Consider the following 13,252-nt stretch of genomic DNA (forward strand, 5'->3'; position numbering starts at 1 on the left):
GGAGGAGAGAGACACATAGATCAATGATTGCATTACAGATTTATGAGTGCCATGGTGAAAACACAAACAAAGCTTTGTCTGACACAGAGACACAAAATATTAGTTCTCCTTGGGCAGGAGTGGGTAGGGGTGGGTTAAGATCTCCAGAAATGTGACATTTGAAGTGAATCTTTTACCAACATCCCTTTGTGTTCCAGTGCTTTCTGCTAATGTACTGAAAAGAACAAAGCAGGTTTTTATTTTTCCTTTTCCTGAGTTTCTTTTTTTGAAAAATGGAAATATATTAATTTTTCAAGCATACTTCCAGACAGAGTAATGAGAGTTAGTTTCGGAAAGATTTGTTTCTCTTGGCTTGGATTTCCCAACAATATTTTAAAAATGAAGTTAATTCTTCTAAGGTTTACCATAGCTAAAATTTACTGGTGAATGTAACTTTTTGGTAATATATTTGCATATTACACAAAAAAGAATGTGTAACTATTATACAGTACAAATCTTCCTGGCATTCCTGTATGCCATATCCTGGTTCCTACCACCCACCTCCATCCTCAGGTAAGTACTCTCCTTAGTTTCACGTGCATCTTTTTTTTTTTTTCTGAATTTTGAGCAAACAAATCAGTGTTGATTCTTACCTCTTCCTTTTTTATACAAGAGTTATTTCTGGCAAATGCTAAGTTTGGCCCAACAATCTATCACCTAGAATTTAAGTTAACAGCAGACTTTTAGTTAAACATTAAAGACTGAACACCCACATTGATTTCTGATCCTCCTCCAATAAACCCACGAAAATTCTATTAAAAAATGAAAACAGCGTAACTTCACAAGATAGAGAGAACAGGAGAAATGAAACCAGTCAGCATGAGATACCATGAGAGATTTTATTATTTGTTCATAATCGTTTCCTCCCTGCCTATACTTGTTCTGCTTTCCTATAGGTGGAATTACTTCTCCACCCCATGTACTTTGGGCATGGCCATTTGACTTGCTTTGGCCAATGGAGTGTGAGCAAATAATACATAAGATATGCCTGAGCAGAAGGATTAATGCACTTCTGTGGTTCAGTTCTTTTCATTGTGCTTCTGTCCTTTACCAGGAGAATAAAATTCCCCAGACGGTGTCTGCTCTCAAGCTAGAGAGCCAGAATGCAAAGTCACGTGGAGCCAAGCCCAATGGAGCCTAGAGGAGCCACAGCTCTCATGTAACTTAAACAAAAGATCAGTGCTGTCGTAAGCCATGGAGATTTGGGCGGCATTTGTGGCTATAGAAATAGCTCACCAATATAAATTGTGGAGTGGTAACTGGAGAAAGTAAATGTCTCACAGAAAGATTTTATAGATATTAATATCTAGAGGTCCACCAACATTAAATATAACTCAACAAAAAATCACCCCACACCCCACGATGAAAGTCAACTGTCATCAAGTTCCACCTCTGCTCACAAAGCTTTGAATTTTATTTTCTGTGCTTTAGTCTTAAATATGAACATACAACTGAGAAAAGCCTGCAACATGACAGACAGAAAACAAAACACACACAAATAAAGGAAGCTGAAGGAGATGGAGACAAATCAGGAGGAATACAAAGTTTAAAGAAATTAAATTAATATTCACAGAACCATAAGTTATGAATGGTACTTTATACATGAAACAAAACTAGGATAACATGTTAAAAAAAGAAACAGAAAAATGTTCCTTAGCCCAAAGGAAAATATTCAGTGAAAATTTTAGAAGATAAAGTCAAGGTGATCTCCCAGCCATACTGCTCTATTGAACAAACTCATTACCATTGGAAAACCACTGCCATTATCTGGTGTCCCATGAAATTGTACAACTAAATAATCCATAGGGTAAGAAAATCCAAAATCAAAATGGATGGAAAATGTGAGAGAAAGGATAAGAAAAATCTGTCTGGGCACAGTGGCTGGGCACAGTGACTTACACCTGTAATCCCAGCACTTTGGGAGGCCAAGGAAGGAGGATCACTTGAGCCCAAAAGTTCGAGACCAGCCTGGGCAACATGGTGAGACCACATCTCTACAAAAAAAAAAAGAAAGAAAGAATGGGCGTGGTGGTGCATACCTGTAGTCTCATCTATTTGGGAGGCTGAGATGGGAGGATTGCTTGAGCCTGGAGGGTTGAAGCTGCAGGGAGTCATGATTACATGATTACACCAGCCCGGGTGACAGAGTGTGACCCAGTTTACAAAAAAAGAAAAAAAGAAAGAAAAAAAATCTGTCTGGCAAGTCCACTATCTAATAAATAAAAGCTCTAGAAATAGGGAATGGGGAAAGCAGAGGAAAAAACTCATAAAATAATATATTAATATGTTCTAAAACAGAAGGGTCTCCAGACTAAAACTCACTGAGAGCCTAGCATAAATAGATCATAGATAGTAGATAGTAAGTAGATACATAGGTAGATAAACAGATAGATAAGACCTGAGTGACATCAGGGCATTGTGAAATTTCATACCACCAGAAATTTTTCTTTGAAAAAAATGCATAAAGCTTCCTGTAGGAGGGGTGGAAGTGTGAAGATAACATATAATGGATTGGAAATCAGATTACCTTGTACTTCTTAATAGAGACATAGGATGCTACAAGTGAAAGGGACAATGCCTTAAAATGTTCAAATAATTCTATATCCAGCCAAAGTATCAACCAAATGAGTGGTTAAAATAATAACATTATCAGACAGAAAAATACATAAAAATTTACCTCTCATATATTCTTTCTCAGAAAAACACTGATGGAACTGTTCTACCAAAACAAGAGAATAAACATGCAAATAAAAAGGACAAAAGAATGAAGAAAAATGTGATTTGTTGGTTATATATCCCAATAAGTAGGGGCATGAAAAAAATTATTATGTGGTCGGGGATCCAAAAACAGCAGAGCAAGGATGGCTCTTTTCTCCTTCATGATATCTTGGGTCTCAGTTGGGATAATCCAAATGACCAGCAGTAACTCAAATGGCTGGAGGCTGAAATAGCTGGAGCCAGAGAATCTATTTCTGTAATGGGTTCTTTATCCACATATATGACACCTGGGTCACCATGGCTGAAGAGGCTGTCTACTGGAACTGTCGACTGTCTACTGGAACTGTCTGCTGTTTACTGAAACTGTCTACTGGGACTGTCTACTGGAACATTGTGGGACTGTCTACTGGACTGTCTACTGGAACTCTACTGGAACATTGGCATATGTTATACATGTGTTCTTCCAACATGGTGATCTCAGGGTAATTGGACTTCTTACATGGTAGCTTAGGTCTCTCAGAGCAAATGTTCCCAATTAACAAGACAGAGCTTCAGAGCTTTTTATTACCTAGCCTCAGAATTTACATAACATCACTTCTGTCTCCTCTATTGTTTAAAGCTGTCACAAGCCCACCTGATTCAAGAGAACAGGACACAGATACCATTATTGATGGAAAAATTGTCACAGAATTTGCAACCTAATATGGTTTGGCTCTGTGTCCCCGCCCAAATTTCATGTCAAATTGCAATCTTCAATGTTGGAGGAGGGGCCTGGTGGGAGGTGATTAGATCATGGGGGCAGACTTCCTCCTTGCTGCTCTCGTGATAGTGAGTTCTCACAAGATCTGGTTGCTTAAAAGTGTGTAGCACTTTCCCCTTCACTCTCTCCCTTCTTCTCCGTACACATGAATCCTTCACCTTCTGCCATGTTTGTAAGTTTCCTGAGGCCTCCCCAGCCATGCTTCCTGTACAGCCTGTGGAACTGTGAGTCAATTAAACCTCTTTTCTTCATAAATTACCCAGTCTCAGGTAGTTCCTTATAGCAATGCGAGAACAGATTAATACACAACTATGTTTTAAAACCACTGCATATGGGATCAGTGATTCAGGGGATCTGACAAAAAAGTGTAAGAGAAAGAAATCCTAGGGAGATAGTCATGTCTATGCTAAACTTTAGAAGAATTAACTTAAATTTTCAATATTGTTATGACTAAACTACAAAATCGAATTGCTCTCTTCCCAAAAGCCTTACACAATGGTACCGGAGTCCAGTTGCCTAACACGTAACGCCAAAGTGTTTATTTAATCTCAAACATCTCCTTCGCTTTCCTATTGATATAATTTGAAATCCTTGTTGGGTGAATAATAGATTTTCAAGTCAGAATGGAGAAGCAAATATTTCCTAAAGTAACTCTCATTATTCTGTGTGGAAGTATGCTTTAACAATTCATATAAAAACCATGGAAACTAGTGGATTTTCCCTACGCTCTCATTCCAGGTTGCCGAGAGGGCAGGATAGGTGGAGACCAGAATGTAGACTCTGGAAATTCTCCACAGTCAACTAAAAGTTTGGGTAAAGAAAGGAGAAATATAAGAGCATTTCAGAGGGCAGACTTCCTCTGAGAACAGGAAGCAGAAGGGTTCACAAGTTCAATGCAGAAGGATGTTCAGAACAGGCTCCACTGGAAACATTATCACCTTCATCAGGGATGTATTCTTCATAATGAAAAGCAGCTGTCTGCCCTTGCAAAGTTCAGGGAAGTTTCTGCCCCAGTGGAAGCCAGAATGTACCATGATACACAGAGACGGTCAAAACTACTTTTTGCCTTTAAACTACAAGGACACCTTTTTTTTTCCTGTGAGTTTCCAGTGGGATAAGGAAGTCTGCTCACCCAAGGCTAGCTGTTGATTTCTTCACACTAAGGCCTCACTGATGCCAGTACCCATTGTTCTGTTGTGTCACTTGTATTAAGTAAAAGCGAAGCTGTCTGTAATTAGAAAGGCGATGATGTCATGGAGGAAAGGGCCAAGCAGCAGACTTTGCACAAAGCCCCAGGCTGCAGCTGCAACCTACACTGTAATTTTAAATTTAAGTCCAAATTACAAGCTAGCATAACCCAGCAACAAAGGGGCTTTCTCCTACTAGGGACACAGTAGCCAGCAGGCAAGCCTCAGGATGTTAAAATTCTACCTTCCCTCAGGGAGAGAAATTTTATTTAAATCTGGGAGAGTGGATGTTTTCAAGCAGTTGCATAAACTTGCCAGGCAAAGCCAGGGAAGGCTTTTGCGTGGCTTGGTGAGCGAATGGAAAGCAGCTCATTCTGAACAAAAATTGGTAAAAGTACACTGACTTCTAACATCTAGTTTGGCTTCCTACCTAGCGTCATTGAGAGTTAAAACTCAAAGGGCCTGGGAGCAGTGGCTCACGCCTGTAATCCCAGCACTTTGTGAGGCGAGACAGGCAGATCACCTGACGTCAGGAGTTTGAGACCAGCCTGGCCAACGTGGCAAAACCCTGTCTCTACTAAAAATACAAAACATTAGCCAGGCATGGTGGCTCACACCTGTAACCCCAGCTACTCCGGCTACTCCGGCTGAGGCAGGAGAATCACTTGAACCTGGGAGGCAGGGGTTGCATTGAGCCGAGATTGCACCACTGCACTCGAGCCTGGGTGACAGAGCGAGACTCTGTCTCAATAAAATAAAATAAAATAAAATAAAATAAAATAAATCCCAAAGGAAATCCTAAGATTTAATAGACATGCCCTTTTACTTTCTGACATATGTGCTGTTTGGGGATGGAGAATTTTAAAACTATAGCCTATGTGCCCTTAATCCCCAGCCCTCTGGCCATTCCACCTCTTCAGTGGAGAATCACTCCCAGAGACACACTTCCCAAGCTGCTCATCTGTCAGCCTGTGCCCACCATCCCCAAACTCCCTCCTCTCACCCTATTTCTAAACTTCTCAGGAAAATGGCCCACCATTAACCCAGGTGTCCCTCTAGAGACCTTGAAGTAATGTTACTTTCCTCTTCCCCTTTTCAATGGATTCACCAAATTCTTCCAGAATTATTGCTTGAATGAGCCCCCTTCTCTCCACATTCTTCCTTAGGTCGTATCTTCCGTTCCTTGCATTACTATAATGGCCACATTTCTGGTCAACCAGTCCCCAGGCTGCTTGAGACTCTGGGTTCTTTTCCACATGACACTGATTTCATGATTTGTCATCTAAATCATATACTGAAAAAGTCTAAATTGAGGCTAATGTGTAAAGCAGGCCACATGATAATTGGCACAGAGCCCACCCTCAATAAATGTTACTATATGGATTATGGATATTTTTCTCCTTGACGCTCACAACCCAATGAGAGAGACAGTACAATAGCACATGGTATTGTTTTTCCCATTTAATGGATTTTTAAACAAATTCATAAATATACGCTGAGCATCTTCAATGTGTCAGGTCCAGTGGTAGGGGTGGCATATAGAGAAGAAGCGACAGATACAAGGCCTGCACGGCCTTGTCTAGTGGATAAAGCAGACATTTGCACGTAGTTAAGCAATTGAGAGCAGCGTGTGATAGGAGAAAGACAGGGCGCTGCAGACTAGTGGGACACACAGGACATTTGCCTTTCAAATCAAACTCCCTTGCATTGTTATAAGAAAAACACAATAGAGACAAAGTAGCTTAGAGGCCTGGCTGCGAAATCTGAATCCCGGTTTTGATTCCTGCCCTCAATACTTGCTAGCTCTGGGTGCCGGGAAGTCACTTAACCTACCTGTTCCACAGTTTCCTCATCTGTAACAACAACAAAAATACTGATGGTGAGGATGAAGTGAAATAATAAGTGGGAAACATCTTGCAAGAAGTAAGCATTTGATAAATGTCAGATGATATTATTGTTTATATTGTCATTATAACATTAAGAGCTCTTCTCACAGAGCAAAGGCTGTAGTTAGAATACTCTCTACAAGGAATATATGTGGCTCATTAGGCCTCCAGGAACCTGGTACATAAATCTTAAAATCTTACTACTAAATACGGCCAGGAAACACTTTCAGTTGTACATGAATAATATCAGATTTCTGTGATTCATTAATTGAATATTTATTTTCTCTCTACAATGTGCCATTCACTGTGCCAAGTCTTACTCAATGTTAATTTCCCTGTAATAACAGCACAGTTCCTAGCACATATCAGAGATAAAAAGACATGTTTAAAAATTTTAAATAGCTGATGTTTCGCTCTCTGAAACCAAACAAAATTAAACACAAATGTCATAAACTCTAGAGAAGTTTAAAAAAATACAGTTCATACTTCTCAGAGATTCCTACAATCCCACCTAAATGTTTCCAAGGCCCTAAAAGGAATTTTCCAGAACATGCTGGGTAACACATTTTTCCCAGCGTAAGTAGCCTTCTTAGATCTGGATTTTAAAATAAACTAGATCCCAATATCACTAAAACCTTTATTTTCCTGTTTTCACAATCTTTGGATTCAAAGCTTATTTTTATTTCATGACATTTGTAGTAGCTGAGATATATATCACAAACAGTATTTTAGCCTTAAGAGTACTAAAAGGAATTTTGTTAAGTAATTCGTAGATAAAACGATGAACTAAGTTATCTTGCTAGCTAAATGATTAACACATCAAAACAGCTAGTTTCCCAGAGCTAAAAGAAACGGTTTGGATTTGTGTTGGTAGCTGTTTGCAATTCAAATTAGTTTGTCAAGTGGTTTCAGATTCTTCAATCAGGGTCCTGAAGTTAACCTGGGGACACTGAGTGAAGGCTGTAATTGCAAAGATGTTTTCACATGGGTGAATTGGAAGCACTATCGATGAAAAGCAAACGACGGAATAGGGCCCTGGATTGCTGTGGCTGAATGGAAGGGAAAATGAAACAGTGAGTCGGTTGTCATTTTCTCGCAAGCAAGGCAAAGTCACTGAAGGGATCAGAGAAAGGTTTAAATGTGGAATGATCAGTCTTAGATGTGATCTGGACTTCAATTGAGTGGAATTTCTTGAATCCTTGATGTGGATGAGGAATGCGGAGGGGCCCAAGCGAAAGCAGATTTACTGGAAAGGAGAACTGGAAATTTCAAGGGGTTTGTTTTTGTCATTGTCAACCCTTTTAGCAAATAACATTGATGATTAGGGTGGGTGTAATTCTTGTTGTTGTTTAAGAAAGTACGAGAATTTGTAAAATGCAGAGAAGCAAAAGTTAGAAAACTAAAATTGCTTGCCACCAGAGATCAACTACAGCATTTAGGCCTTTTTCTTCCTTACCTTCTTTCCTTTCTTCCTTCCCTCCCTCCTTCCTCCCCTCTTTCCTTCCTTCTTTCCCATCCATTTATCCATCATCTACCTAGCTCTTTTTATATAGCTATTTCTTTATTATTATATAGTTATATATCTTTGTCATTTGTTATATAAAGTTTGCATTGTCACTGCTTTTTTTTTTTTGAGGCAGTCTGCATCCTGTCACTTGAGCTGGAGTGCAGTGGCGGATCTCAGCTCACTGCAAGCTCGCCTCCCGAGGTTCACGCCATTCTCCTGCCTCAGCCTCCCGGTGGCTGGGACTGCAGAGGCGCCCGCCACCTGCAGCCCGGCTGGTTTTGTATGTTTTAGTAGAGCGGGGTTTCACCGTGTTAGCCAGGATGGTCTCGATCTCCTGACCTGCGTGATCCAGCCGTCTCGGCCTCTAAGAATGCTGGGATTACAGGCTTGAGCCACCGCGCCCGGCCTTGTCACTGCTTTTAAAATGTTTTGACCTGTAATCTTTAACTTGCATCCTTTAACGCAGGGGGTTTTCTGGCTTTGTTAGGCAGGGTGGCTCATGGGAATTCATGGCCTCTTATTCTGTTAAAAAATTCCTTGCAATCAAGAATATGATGTTTTTTCTTGGTTTAAAACAAACAGAAAATCACACAGAAGTAGAGTTTGCACTAAATATATATTTTTAAATTTCTGCCTGCAAAATTACGTTCCACTGCCTCCTCTTTGCTCAGTTTCCCCCTTATATCTCTCCAGATGTAGCCTCTGGAGCTTCCTTGAGTCTCTGAGAGATTATTTCATAGGACAGGATCAGAAATGACTTGCCAAGATCCCTGCAGAAGCATCTAGAAGGATGGATAATTTATAATTAGAACAATAAGTAATGGTGGTTAACATCTTGCAAGGTGTTATATATTTAATTTTTTTTTTTTTTAACAAAGTCTCTTTTTACATTCATGAACTCAACCAGGAGTGGTAGAAAGATAGTTTGGATCATGAGTCAAGGTGCCTTCAGTTCTAGTCCTAGTTTTTTCTCAACTATTACCTTCTATAAGCACTTAAATTCTCTGTGCCTCCATTTTCCTATACATAGAAGGAAGTGGGAGGGTTTGATGGTTAGCAGACCAGATGCTTGCTGAGATCATTTCCAGGTCAGCAACCGCATTGTATTATGAAAGTTTTGGTGGCCCCATATTGGATGGGCATTGAGGCATTATTTCCATTAACTACCAGTAAACAGTAGATTTGCCATGGGTGCACACTTAGATGAAACCTGAGGATATACTAATTTGGTGAGGTTGGGGGTGGGGGGCAGGGGAATCCAAGGTCTGATTTCCCCCAAGCAAAGTCTGCTAATGTTTTTCCTCTATGCTTCTTCTAGTTTTTTGGATAAGCTAAGTGAGTATGGGTGTGTGCTAGATATGCAGGATAATTTATCACACACATACTTCATGGGGGAACTGGCACCAGTTGGTACTTCCTGAGCAGCTCCAGTCAGTGCTTTCAGAGAAGAAAATAACTTGTGCAGATGCCTTTACGTGTATTATTCCACTTAATTCTCACAGCACCCCATCAGGGTAGATCCCCCATTTTGTAGATGTACAAACTAGGGTTCAGAGTGATTTAGTAACTTGTTCAAAATGTGAACACGAATCTATAGGACTCTAGGGCCAAAGTACATTTCAAAGGACTCCACTTTGACTCACTCTACTGAGGCAGAGGGAAAATAAGAAAACAAGGGGAGGAGGAGCAGGTGAAGAAGTGGATTAAAGGAGTTTCCTCTGCATGGTGCTGTCGCAGAACTACTCTTACAGATAGTGCAGCACAGGTGTGGGTCAACAAGTTCCTTTCCTATGCTCCTTTGCCATGTTCTTTTGCCTTTCTTTTAGGATTATCAGGTTTCCCAGGGCTCCCAGGCTTTCCTATCACTTCCACAAGCACCCCATCCTGATGAGCCATTACCAATATTTCATGTTCTAGAATCATCTTGTCTTCTGTCTCCTGCAATAGAAACTTCCTTTTCTCTATACGATTGTTTCAGCTAAGTGGAAAGCAATCTGATTGAGTGGATCTATATTAGAATGTGAATGCCTAAAATGTTCTCATTATTAAGAAGGATGTTGATATATGAAAATCTGACAAACGCCATTATAAACAGAAATTGAGTGAAGAAAACAAAAATTCAGGCTTTTGGGAGAAGGTGAGATATTTGGGGACTGAGAAATGTCAGGAGCCAGTCAGTAGGAAGTGGAGTGGATGTTCCAGCTACAATTCCATGGCATTAGGGGGATCTGAAAAGGAAGCTCAAAGGTCCCTAATAAGAAAGGAGCTCCTGTGTAGGAGAGCATCTGCGTATTAAAAATAAGGCTGATCCCAAGCTGAAACAAAAAACAAGCAAATTGTGATATTGTGGTATCTATTTGATCTTTGACCCTGTTTCCTGGCATACAAATCCTAAATTCCTTAGAAATTCTAAAACGTTGTCTTTTTGTACCCTAATGAGTTGACTGATAGCAGGCAGCCCCTAGGCAGCTTCAGGATGGGAGTTTGTCACCCAGAAAGACTAACTTTTAGCACCACTCCCAATCTCCAGGGAAGGGAGAGGAGATGTTGAGTGTATCACCAATGGCCAATGGTTTGATCAATCATGCCTAAGTAATAAAGCTTCTAGAAAAACCCAAAAAAGACAGGATTCAGAGAGCTTCCAGATAGCTGACCATGTAGAGGTTCCTGGAGGGTGGTGCCCAGGGAGGATATCAAAGCTCTGCACCCCTTCCCTCATACCGTGCCCTAGACATCTCTTCATCTGTATCCTTTGTAATGTCTTTTATAATACATGAGTAAACGTAAGTGTTTTTCTGAGTTCTGTGAGCAACTCCAGCAAATTAATTGAACCCAAGAAAGGGGGATTGTGGGCAACCTGATTATAGTCAGTCGGTCAGAAGCACAGGAAAAATAACCTGCAGCTTTTAATTGGTATCGTAAGTGGGGGTGGGGGCAGTCTTGCAGACTGAGTCCTCAACCTGTGGGATCTGACACTCTCTGGGTAGAGAGTGTCAGAACTGAATTAGAGGACATGCAGCTGGTATCTGCTCCTTGATGTGTACAGAAACGCCTCCCCACCCCCACCCCCCCCCCCGCACCCACTCCCCCACACATATTTGATCACAGAAGTTTTCTGCATTGTTGTTGAGTGAGGAAAAGTAAAAGTGCTTGGAGTGTGTGTGTGTGTGTGTGTGTGTTTTCGTTTTCCCCACGTTCAGACAAACAAAAGGTGGAGCAGTGGTGAGAGAGAGCAGGCAGTCCACTGAATTTGGGCCCACAAAGGCCCCCTGCAAGAGCTGCTGGTGTTTGCTCCCAAATTGCAGAGTACATGAAGACAATGTGTTTCCTGCTTTCCAGGGCATAGGTTAGTACTCATGGCCCTGGGCCTGGGCATTCAGCCACATCTGTTGGCCCTGCCGCGTACTCAGGCGTGGGAGGGGAAAGCAACTTCTGGGAATGGCTTCCTGTTCCCTACTCCTGGAGCTAAGTCCAAGAAAAGAAAAAGAAACTAATTTCACCTTTTCCTCTAAACGTCATTGTTATTGACACAGCCAGTCTGCAGTGATCAATTAAGCAAATCTGAAGACTCAAATGCTTTTATGCTTCTTATTTAAAAGTTGCTTAGAATTTATTCCTTAATTCCAGATAAGTTACCAAAAGAGAACATTTAAGTAACTTATCCAAGATCACTGGACAACGGTGTGGGTCCAACCCGTACATACGTAGCACATACAACTGGCCTGATCGGAGGGACCGTCCAAGAATCATCCTCCTCCATATTCTCACACAACTCTCTGCCCCTTTCCAAGTGCCTACACTTTCCAGAATTGAGAGTCATTCCTCAGTGTCTTGAGAGTCCCCTTATTCAAGTCCAAATCCTAGGGCAGGAATTGCACTTGATCTTTTATCAACAGTTTACCTAGTGGAACATTCTGCCTCATACCTCTTTCTGATACAAATGTCTGGAAGCCGGGCCTTCCGGGGATAAGGCAGGAATGGGATGCTTCACCCTATTGTGGGAGAAAAGAAGACTGGAGGTAGGAATTTGCCAAAAACAAACCTTGTTAGGGGCCTGTGCTGCTTCCAGCTGGATAGCTATCCCACGTTGCAGCTTTATTAATTAATCTTCCTCTTGGGAGTGTGTTTTAAGTACCAAGCAATAAAATAGTCTGGGAATTGACATGTTTAACTAAATTGAGGTTTATTTCAACTTATTTACTATCTTCACTGATTCTTTTACCTCTCTCTGGTCCCCAAACATAAGCAGCCCCAAGGACTGGCCCTGGCTCCTTTTTTCTATACACTGTTAATTTGGATCACTCTCACTCTTTCAGGTTTAAGAATCACAATTGGGAGGCCGTACCTCCAAAGTTTGTCTCTAATCCAGGGGCCAACAAACTCTCTCTGTAAAAGACCAGAGAGTAAATTTGTCAGGCTTTGCAGGCCATGCAGTCTATTGCAACCACTCAACTCTCCTATTGCAGCATGAAATCAGCCAAAGACCATACGTCAATGAATGGACATGGCTGTGTTCCAATAAACTTTATGAACACTAAAATTCCAATTTCATGTAATTTTCACTTGTCACAATATATTATTCTTTGGATTTTTTTCCCCAACCACTTGACAATGTGAAAACTATTCTCTAGCTCATGGACCTTAGTAAAGCAGGCAGTCAACCTCTGTTCTGACCGATACCGTTCTCCAAGTTCCAGGCCTCCTGCTGTCAAAAACACCCTCAGACTTGAAGTTTCTAATATGAAAATTGCTCTGTCTTTTATCCACCCCACGAAACAGCTGTTCTTCTTGACTTCTTTGTCTTAGGAGACCAGAATTCTCCCAGAGTCCCAGCTGGAACTCCAAGGGTTTCCTTGGTTTCCATTTGTCATCCCTTGTGCAAAACCAGTACCCCAATGCAATGCATCCAGCATCTGTCTCTCTCTCTCCTGTCCTCAAAGTTCTGCATATCCAAATTAATTTTCCTAAAGCAAGATTTTTATTAAAGAACACCCTTCAAGGTCTCTACTGTTTCCTGCATACAGTAACCCAGCCTGCAGCACCCTGCATTTATATATATGCAGTTCTGCCTCTGAGGGAGTTTTCTAGTTTCATTCTCCACTATTTTCCGACACACATTTTCTGTGCAAACCAAAATGACTTGCCTTCAACAGGT

Source organism: Papio anubis, chromosome X, assembly GCF_008728515.1.
Source record: "Papio anubis isolate 15944 chromosome X, Panubis1.0, whole genome shotgun sequence".
NCBI classification, from domain to species: domain Eukaryota; kingdom Metazoa; phylum Chordata; class Mammalia; order Primates; family Cercopithecidae; genus Papio; species Papio anubis.